The sequence below is a fragment of the Cynocephalus volans genome, chromosome 2, assembly GCF_027409185.1.
Source record: "Cynocephalus volans isolate mCynVol1 chromosome 2, mCynVol1.pri, whole genome shotgun sequence".
Lineage (NCBI taxonomy): Eukaryota > Metazoa > Chordata > Mammalia > Dermoptera > Cynocephalidae > Cynocephalus > Cynocephalus volans.
In genome coordinates this window covers 1127575-1138293 of record NC_084461.1, presented here as the reverse complement: position 1 = coordinate 1138293, position 10719 = coordinate 1127575, and positions in this window count along the sequence as shown.

Sequence of the window (10719 nt, the reverse complement as noted above, 5' to 3'; positions counted from 1 at the left end):
CCCTCCCAGGGCACGGGGCCCTTTGCGAGGTCTCTAGAGCCTGTCTTCTGAGCGACACGGCGTCCTTCTACTTGTCGGCACTTAAGCAGATGACACTCGCAGTTCCAGGATGTTAGTTCAAACTGATAACCAGGCCTGGGCACTTGTCAGGGAATCCGTACTCTGTGGTTTGAAGAGAAACTCTGGTTTCAAGTTGTCATTTTTTAGTTTTATTGAGTAAAATGCTAATGCAAATAAATACATGGTGTTACAGACAGTAGCTTAGAGCTGTCACATGTTGAAAATGGGGGAGGAAGTCCCCCGTGGAGTCTGTAAGGGTTGCTCCAACACAACCGAAAAACTGTTCTCAGAGTGGCATATGAGATGAAGGCATTTGTGGCACTCCCGGGTCCTGGGGCAGGAGGCGCAGCTCCGCCGGGCACGTGGAGACTGAGAGCCCTCAGGCAGGTGCCTTTATGGGGTGTCAGGGACAAGACACAAGCAAATAAGGGGAGGGAGCTTATTGTGTGTTTGTCACGAGGTCATAGGAGGGCAAGAGAGGAGCTTGGGCAGGGACCAGCCTCCTCACACGTGTGCACCTGGTCACCTGGGCGGGCGTTGAGCCTCAGCATATATGTGCACCTGGTCACCTGGGCGGACGCTCAGCCTCAGCACATGGGTGCACCTGGTCACATGGGCGGTGCTCAGCCTCCCCAAATGTGTGCACCTGGTCACCTGGGCGGGCACTCAGCCTCAGCACACGTGTGCACCTGGTCACCTGGGAGGGCACTCAGCCTCAGCACACGTGTGCACCTGGTCACCTGGGAGGGCACTCAGCCTCCTCACATGGGTGCACCTGGTCACCTGGGCAAGCGCTCAGCATCCTCAAATGTGCGCACCTGGTCACCTGGGCGGGCACTCAGCCTCCTCACATGGGTGCACCTGGTCACCTGGGCAGGTGCTCAGCCTCAGCACACATGCACATCTCGTCACCGGGGCAGGCACTCAGCCTTCTCACACGTATGCACCTGGTCACCTGGGCAGGCGCTCAGCCTCAGCACATGTGTACACCTGGTCACCTGGGTGGGTGCTCAGCCTCCTCACACAGGTGCAACTGGTCACCTGGGCGGGCACTCAGCCTCCCCAAATGTGTGCACCTGGTCACCTGGGCGGGCACTCAGCCTCCTCACATGGGTGCACCTGGTCACCTGGGCAGGTGCTCAGCCTCAGCACACATGCACATCTCGTCACCTGGGCAGGCACTCAGCCTTCTCACACGTATGCACCTCGTCACCTGGGCTGGCACTCAGCCTCCCAAATGTGTGCACCTGGTCACCTGGCTGGGCACTCAGCCTCCTCACACAGGTGCACCTGGTCACCTGGGCAAGCGCTCAGCTTCCTCAAATGTGTGCACCTGGTCACCTGGGTGGGAGCTCAACCTCAAATGTGTGCACCTGGTTACCTGGGCAGGTGCTAAGCCTCCTCACACAGGTGCACCTGGTCACCTGGGCAAGCGCTCAGCATCCTCAAATGTGCGCACCTGGTCATCTGGGTGGGCGCTCAGCCTCAGCACACATGCACACATTGTCACCTGGGCAGGCACTCAGCCTCCCAAATGTGTGCACCTGGTCACCTGGCTGGGCACTCAGCCTCCTCACACAGGTGCACCTGGTCACCTGGGGCAAGCGCTCAGCTTCCTCAAATGTGTGCACCTGGTCACCTGGGTGGGAGCTCAACCTCAAATGTGTGCACCTGGTTACCTGGGCAGGTGCTAAGCCTCCTCACACAGGTGCACCTGGTCACCTGGGCAAGCGCTCAGCATCCTCAAATGTGCGCACCTGGTCATCTGGGTGGGCGCTCAGCCTCAGCACACATGCACACATTGTCACCTGGGCAGGCACTCAGCCTCCCAAATGTGTGCACCTGGTCACCTGGCTGGGCACTCAGCCTCCTCACACAGGTGCACCTGGTCACCTGGGCAAGCGCTCAGCTTCCTCAAATGTGTGCACCTGGTCACCTGGGTGGGAGCTCAACCTCAAATGTGTGCACCTGGTTACCTGGGCAGGTGCTAAGCCTCCTCACACAGGTGCACCTGGTCACCTGGGCAAGCGCTCAGCATCCTCAAATGTGCGCACCTGGTCATCTGGGTGGGCGCTCAGCCTCAGCACACATGCACACATTGTCACCTGGGCAGGCACTCAGCCTCCCAAATGTGTGCACCTGGTCACCTGGCTGGGCACTCAGCCTCCTCACACAGGTGCACCTGGTCACCTGGGCAAGCGCTCAGCTTCCTCAAATGTGTGCACCTGGTCACCTGGGTGGGAGCTCAACCTCAAATGTGTGCACCTGGTTACCTGGGCAGGTGCTAAGCCTCCTCACACAGGTGCACCTGGTCACCTGGGCAAGCGCTCAGCATCCTCAAATGTGCGCACCTGGTCATCTGGGTGGGCGCTCAGCCTCAGCGCACATGCACACATTGTCACCTGGGCAGGCACTCAGCCTCCTCAAATGTGTGCACCTGGTCACCTGGGCGGGTGCTCAGCCTCCCCAAATGTGTGCACCTGGTCACCTGGGCGGGTGCTCAGCCTCCCCAAATGTGTGCACCTGGTCACCTGGGCAGGCACTCAGCCTCCCCAAATGTGTGCACCTGGTCACCTTGGCGGGCACTCAGCCTCCCCAAATGTGTGCACATGGTCACCTGTGCAGGTGCTCAGCCTCAGCACACAGGTGTACTTGGTCACCTGGGCGGGGCCAGCTTCACACAGGTGCACCTGGTCACCTGGTGGGGTGGCCACAGGCTGTTTGTGGGAATGTTTAGACATCAGGAAATAAGTTTCAGAGATTTACAGTACCCCTCACATCCGCATAGTTAGAACCTTTGCCCAAGGTGCACTTAACTATCTTCTTAAGGTCAGGTTACCTGACGGATTCTTTCCTCTTCACACCCACAATTTTTAAACATTTTCTTTTGAGGAGAGGAGGCTTGCTTTATAAAATACACGACTGGCTGTGCTCTGCATGGATTCGTCTAGCACGTTTTGATACCCCAATAACGAAAGCCACCTATGGGGAAAGGAATATTACCAAAATTCACCGATGAGCCAGTGGAAGCTACATGTGCCTGGGAGGCTTTGCTGGGGCCAGTCTTCTGCATCACGCCATTATGTCCTTTCCTCTGCCTCGTGGGGGACGCACCACAGCGGGCTCAGTGTGTGGCCAGCCTCCACAAAATGACGTCAAAAGGGTATTTTGCTACTCTTTCCTTTTTTTGTTTCGATATCAAAAATAGTTGTTACAAGAACTATTATTTTTGCATCACACCTGCTCTTCCGTTTCGGCTGGCATGTGTAGGAAGGTGAATGCAGGACCCGAGTTAAGCTGACAGTGGGCCTGTTTTCTAGAAGCGCCGTCGAAGATTCCCTGCAAGGCCCAGCACAGGCTGGGCAGCGCTGGCGTCCTCTTCTGCGGACTGGCTGGTCTATTTCCAAACTCAGAGAATTGATTTTTAATGACCCTCCAGTGCGGTTTTTTTCCCCAGGTTACAAATAACATTACACGGGATCAACTTCTTCTCGGGGCTGTTAAAGTCACATTCTTTTTTTAAAGAAATGTTTAATGAAAGTTATAAGTTGTTCCTTTTCCAGAAGTTGTAGTCAGGTGTGTTAACAAATTACTCTTGTGAGGTTGCTTGGGCACCTGCCTATCCTTTCTACACGTAAAGAGAAGTTGAAGTAAAATCAGAATTCGGAGGGTGAGAACTTGAAAGTCCTTTAAAGCTTCATAACTCAGCATTTAGTCCCAACCCTCTTTTGGACAAATGCTCCTGTTCTTTGGCAGTTTTTAATAATGAAAATGATTGTGTCTTAGCACTGCCGTCTGGTATCAAGGGCACCCTGCATGACCACTGTACAACAGTCGATCTGCAATGCCCTTGAAAGCTGGTCATTCAGCTCGTTCTGGTAAGGAATTAGTATCACATTTACAAGTTTTCTCTAGGGTTTCATTGACTTTTCTTCGTAACATTAAGGCCATGTCTTATGTGATGATTATGAAGTGGACTTGGGGGAAAAAAACATCCAATCAGGTCAATCACAGAATATGTCAAAACCCTTCCAAGGTATTGTCTCCAAATAGATGATTGTGCAAAGGTGGAGACCTAAACATTGATGAGGACTGTGTCACGACACATCAGCTAGAATTGCAGCATCCTACCTCAGCTTATAGGTTCCATTCCTGAGCAAAATTGACCCCTACTCCACAAAGAGTGTGCCCATACTCCAGGCAGGATCAGTCTCTACTCCAGTCAGGATGGACCCTACCCTCCAGGCAGGATGAGTCTCTACTCCAGGCAGGATGGACCCTACCATCCAGGCAGGATGGACCCTACTCCAGGCAGGATGGACCCTACCATCCAGGCAGGATGAGTCTCTACTCAAGGCAGGATGAGTCTCTACTCCAGTCAGGATGGACCCTACACTCCAGGCAGGATGGACCCTACCCTCCAGGCAGGATGGACCCTACTCCAGGCAGGATGGACCCTACCATCCAGGCAGGATGAGTCTCTACTCGAGGCTGGATGAGTCTCTACTCCAGGCAGGATGAGTCTCTGCTCCAGGCAGGATGAGTCTCTAATCCAGGCAGGATGAGTCTCTTCTCCAGGGAGGATGGACCCTACTCCAGGCAGGATGAGTCTCTACTCCAGACAGGATGAGTCTCTACTCCAGGCAGGATGAGTCTCTACTCCAGGCAGAATGGACCCTACACTCCAGGCAGGATGAGTCTCTACTCCAGGCAGGATGAGTCTCTACTCAAGACAGGATGAGCCTCTACTCCAGGTAGGATGAGTCTCTACTCCAGGCAGGATGCGTCTCTACTCCAGGCAGGATGGACCCTACTCGAGGCAGGATGAGTCTCTACTCCAGGCAGGATGAGTCTCTACTCCAGGCAGGATGGACCCTACTCGAGGCAGGATGAGTCTCTACTCCAGGCAGGATGAGTCTCTACTCCAGGCAGGATGGACCCTACACTCCAGGCAGGATGAGTCTCTACTCCAGGCAGGATGGACCCTACACTCCAGGCAGGATGAGTCTCTACTCCAGGCAGAATGAGTCTCTACTCCAGGCACAATGAGTCTCTACTCCAGGCAGGATGGACCCTACTCCAGGCAGGATGAGTCTCTACTCCAGACAGGATGGACACTACACTCCAAGCAGGATGAGTCTCTACCCCAGGCAGGATGAGTCTCTACTCTACTCAGGATGGACCCTACACTCCAGGCAGGATGAGTCTCTACTCCAGGCAGGATGGACCCTACACTTCAGGCAGGATGAGTCTCTACTCCAGGCAGGATGGACCCTACACTTCAGGCAGGATGAGTCTCTACTCCAGGCAGGATGCGTCTCTGCTCCAGGCAGGATGAGTCTCTAATCCAGGCAGGATGAGTCTCTTCTCCAGGGAGGATGGACACTACACTCCAAGCAGGATGAGTCTCTACCCCAGGCAGGATGAGTCTCTACTCCACTCAGGATGGACCCTACACTCCAGGCAGGATGAGTCTCTACTCCAAGCAGGATGAGTCTCTACTCCAGGCAGGATGGACCCTACACTCCGGGCAGGATGAGTCTCTACTCCAGGCAGGATGGACCCTACACTCCAGGCAGGATGAGTCTCTCCTCCAGGCAGGATGAGTCTCTACTCCAAGCAGGATGAGTCTCTACTCCAGGCAGGATGGACCCTACACTCCGGGCAGGATGAGTCTCTACTCGAGGCTGGATGGACCCTACACTCTAGGCAGGATGAGTCTCTACTCCAGACAGGATGAGTCTCTACTCCAGACAGGATGAATCTCTACTCCAGACAGGATGAGTCTCTACTCCAAGCAGGATGAGTCTCTACTCCAGGCAGGATGGACCCTACACTCCGGGCAGGATGAGTCTCTACTCCAGGCAGGATGGACCCTACACTCCGGGCAGGATGAGTCTCTACTCCAGGCAGGATGGACCCTACACTCCGGGCAGGATGAGTCTCTACTCCAGGCAGGATGGACCCTACACTCCAGACAGGATGAGTCTCTACTCCAGACAGGATGAGTCTCTACTCCAGACAGGATGAGTCTCTACTCCAGGCAGGATGAGTCTCTACTCCAGACAGGATGAGTCTCTACTCCAAGCAGGATGAGTCTCTACTCCAGGCAGGATGGACCCTACACTCCGGGCAGGATGAGTCTCTACTCCAGGCAGGATGGACCCTACACTCCGGGCAGGATGAGTCTCTACTCCAGGTAGGATGGACCCTACACTCCAGGCAGGATGAGTCTCTACTCCAGGCAGGATGGACCCTACACTCCAGGCAGGATGAGTCTCTACTCCAGGCAGGATGGACCCTACACTCCAGACAGGATGAGTCTCTACTCCAGGCAGGATGAGTCTCTACTCCAGACAGGATGGACCCTACACTCCAGACAGGATGAGTCTCTACTCCAGGCAGGATGAGTCTCTACTCCAGACAGGATGGACCCTACACTCCAGACAGGATGAGTCTCTACTCCAGGCAGGATGAGTCTCTACTCCAGACAGGATGGACCCTACACTCCAGGCAGGATGAGTCTCTACTCCAGGCAGGATGGACCCTACACTCCGGGCAGGATGAGTCTCTACTCCAGGCAGGATGGACCCTACACTCCAGGCAGGATGAGTCTCTACTCCAGGCAGGATGGACCCTACACTCCAGGCAGGATGAGTCTCTACTCCAGGCAGGATGGACCCTACACTCCGGGCAAGATGAGTCTCTACTCCAGGCAGGATGGACCCTACACTCCAGGCAGGATGAGTCTCTACTCCAGGCAGGATGGACCCTACACTCCAGACAGGATGAGTCTCTACTCCAGGCAGGATGGACCCTACACTCCAGGCAGGATGAGTCTCTACTCCAGGCAGGATGGACCCTACACTCCGGGCAAGATGAGTCTCTACTCCAGGCAGGATGGACCCTACACTCCAGGCAGGATGAGTCTCTACTCCAGGCAGGATGGACCCTACACTCCAGACAGGATGAGTCTCTACTCCAGGCAGGATGGACCCTACACTCCAGGCAGGATGAGTCTCTACTCCAGGCAGGATGGACCCTACACTCCAGGCAGGATGAGTCTCTACTCCAGGCAGGATGAGTCTCTACTCCAGACAGGATGGACCCTACACTCCGGGCAGGATGAGTCTCTACTCCAGGCAGGATGAGTCTCTACTCCAGACAGGATGGACCCTACACTCCGGGCAGGATGAGTCTCTACTCCAGGCAGGATGGACCCTACACTCCGGGCAGGATGAGTCTCTACTCCAGGCAGGATGAGTCTCTACTCCAGACAGGATGGACCCTACACTCCAGGCAGGATGAGTCTCTACTCCAGGCAGGATGAGTCTCTACTCCAGACAGGATGGACCCTACACTCCGGGCAGGATGAGTCTCTACTCCAGGCAGGATGGACCCTACACTCCGGGCAGGATGAGTCTCTACTCCAGGCAGGATGGACCCTACACTCCGGGCAGGATGAGTCTCTACTCCAGGCAGGATGGACCCTACACTCCAGGCAGGATGAGTCTCTACTCCAGGCAGGATGAGTCTCTACTCCAGACAGGATGGACCCTACACTCCAGACAGGATGGACCCTACACTCCAGACAGGATGGACCCTACACTCCAGGCAGGATGAGTCTCTACTCCAGGCAGGATGAGTCTCTACTCCAGACAGGATGGACCCTACACTCCGGGCAGGATGAGTCTCTACTCCAGGCAGGATGGACCCTACACTCCGGGCAGGATGAGTCTCTACTCCAGGCAAGATGGACCCTACACTCCGGGCAGGATGAGTCTCTACTCCAGGCAGGATGGACCCTACACTCCAGGCAGGATGAGTCTCTACTCCAGGCAGGATGAGTCTCTACTCCAGACAGGATGGAACCTACACTCCAGACAGGATGAGTCTCTACTCCAGGCAGGATGGACCCTACACTCCAGGCAGGATGAGTCTCTACTCCAGGCAGGATGAGTCTCTACTCCAGACAGGATGAGTCTCTACTCCAAGCAGGATGAGTCTCTACTCCAGGCAGTATGGACCCTACACTCCGGGCAGGATGAGTCTCTACTCCAGGCAGGATGGACCCTACACTCCAGGCAGGATGAGTCTCTACTCCAGGCAGGATGGACCCTACACTCCGGGCAGGATAAGTCTCTACTCCAGGCAGGATGGACCCTACACTCCGGGCAGGATGAGTCTCTACTCCAGGCAGGATGGACCCTACACTCCGGGCAGGATGAGTCTCTACTCCAGGCAGGATGGACCCTACACTCCAGGCAGGATGAGTCTCTACTCCAGGCAGGATGGACCCTACACTCCGGGCAGGATGAGTCTCTACTCCAGGCAGGATGGACCCTACACTCCGGGCAGGATGAGTCTCTACTCCAGACAGGATGGACCCTACACTCCAGACAGGATGAGTCTCTACTCCAGGCAGGATGGACCCTACACTCCAGGCAGGATGAGTCTCTACTCCAGGCAGGATGAGTCTCTACTCCAGACAGGATGAGTCTCTACTCCAAGCAGGATGAGTCTCTACTCCAGGCAGGATGGACCCTACACTCCGGGCAGGATGAGTCTCTACTCCAGGCAGGATGGACCCTACACTCCAGGCAGGATGAGTCTCTACTCCAGGCAGGATGGACCCTACACTCCGGGCAGGATGAGTCTCTACTCCAGGCAGGATGGACCCTACACTCCGGGCAGGATGAGTCTCTACTCCAGGCAGGATGGACCCTACACTCCGGGCAGGATGAGTCTCTACTCCAGGCAGGATGGACCCTACACTCCAGGCAGGATGAGTCTCTACTCCAGGCAGGATGAGTCTCTACTCCAGACAGGATGGACCCTACACTCCAGACAGGATGAGTCTCTACTCCAGGCAGGATGGACCCTACACTCCAGGCAGGATGAGTCTCTACTCCAGGCAGGATGAGTCTCTACTCCAGACAGGATGAGTCTCTACTCCAAGCAGGATGAGTCTCTACTCCAGGCAGGATGGACCCTACACTCCGGGCAGGATGAGTCTCTACTCCAGGCAGGATGGACCCTACACTCCAGGCAGGATGAGTCTCTACTCCAGGCAGGATGGACCCTACACTCCGGGCAGGATGAGTCTCTACTCCAGGCAGGATGGACCCTACACTCCGGGCAGGATGAGTCTCTACTCCAGGCAGGATGAGTCTCTACTCCAGACAGGATGGACCCTACACTCCGGGCAGGATGAGTCTCTACTCCAGGCAGGATGGACCCTACACTCCGGGCAGGATGAGTCTCTACTCCAGGCAGGATGGACCCTACACTCCGGGCAGGATGAGTCTCTACTCCAGGCAGGATGGACCCTACACTCCAGGCCGGATGAGTCTCTACTCCAGGCAGGATGAGTCTCTACTCCAGACAGGATGGACCCTACACTCCAGACAGGATGGACCCTACACTCCAGACAGGATGGACCCTACACTCCAGACAGGATGGACCCTACACTCCAGGCAGGATGAGTCTCTACTCCAGGCAGGATGAGTCTCTACTCCAGACAGGATGGACCCTACACTCCAGGCAGGATGGACCCTACACTCCAGGCAGGATGAGTCTCTACTCCAGGCAGGATGAGTCTCTACTCCACTCAGGATGGACCCTACACTCCAGGCAGGATGAGTCTCTACTCCAAGCAGGATGAGTCTCTACTCCAGGCAGGATGGACCCTACACTCCGGGCAGGATGAGTCTCTACTCCAGGCAGGATGGACCCTACACTCCAGGCAGGATGAGTCTCTCCTCCAGGCAGGATGAGTCTCTACTCCAAGCAGGATGAGTCTCTACTCCAGGCAGGATGGACCCTACACTCCGGGCAGGATGAGTCTCTACTCGAGGCTGGATGGACCCTACACTCTAGGCAGGATGAGTCTCTACTCCAGACAGGATGAGTCTCTACTCCAGACAGGATGAGTCTCTACTCCAGACAGGATGAGTCTCTACTCCAAGCAGGATGAGTCTCTACTCCAGGCAGGATGGACCCTACACTCCGGGCAGGATGAGTCTCTACTCCAGGCAGGATGGACCCTACACTCCGGGCAGGATGAGTCTCTACTCCAGGCAGGATGGACCCTACACTCCGGGCAGGATGAGTCTCTACTCCAGGCAGGATGGACCCTACACTCCAGACAGGATGAGTCTCTACTCCAGACAGGATGAGTCTCTACTCCAGACAGGATGAGTCTCTACTCCAGGCAGGATGAGTCTCTACTCCAGACAGGATGAGTCTCTACTCCAAGCAGGATGAGTCTCTACTCCAGGCAGGATGGACCCTACACTCCGGGCAGGATGAGTCTCTACTCCAGGCAGGATGGACCCTACACTCCGGGCAGGATGAGTCTCTACTCCAGGTAGGATGGACCCTACACTCCAGGCAGGATGAGTCTCTACTCCAGGCAGGATGGACCCTACACTCCAGGCAGGATGAGTCTCTACTCCAGGCAGGATGGACCCTACACTCCAGACAGGATGAGTCTCTACTCCAGGCAGGATGAGTCTCTACTCCAGACAGGATGGACCCTACACTCCAGACAGGATGAGTCTCTACTCCAGGCAGGATGAGTCTCTACTCCAGACAGGATGGACCCTACACTCCAGACAGGATGAGTCTCTACTCCAGGCAGGATGAGTCTCTACTCCA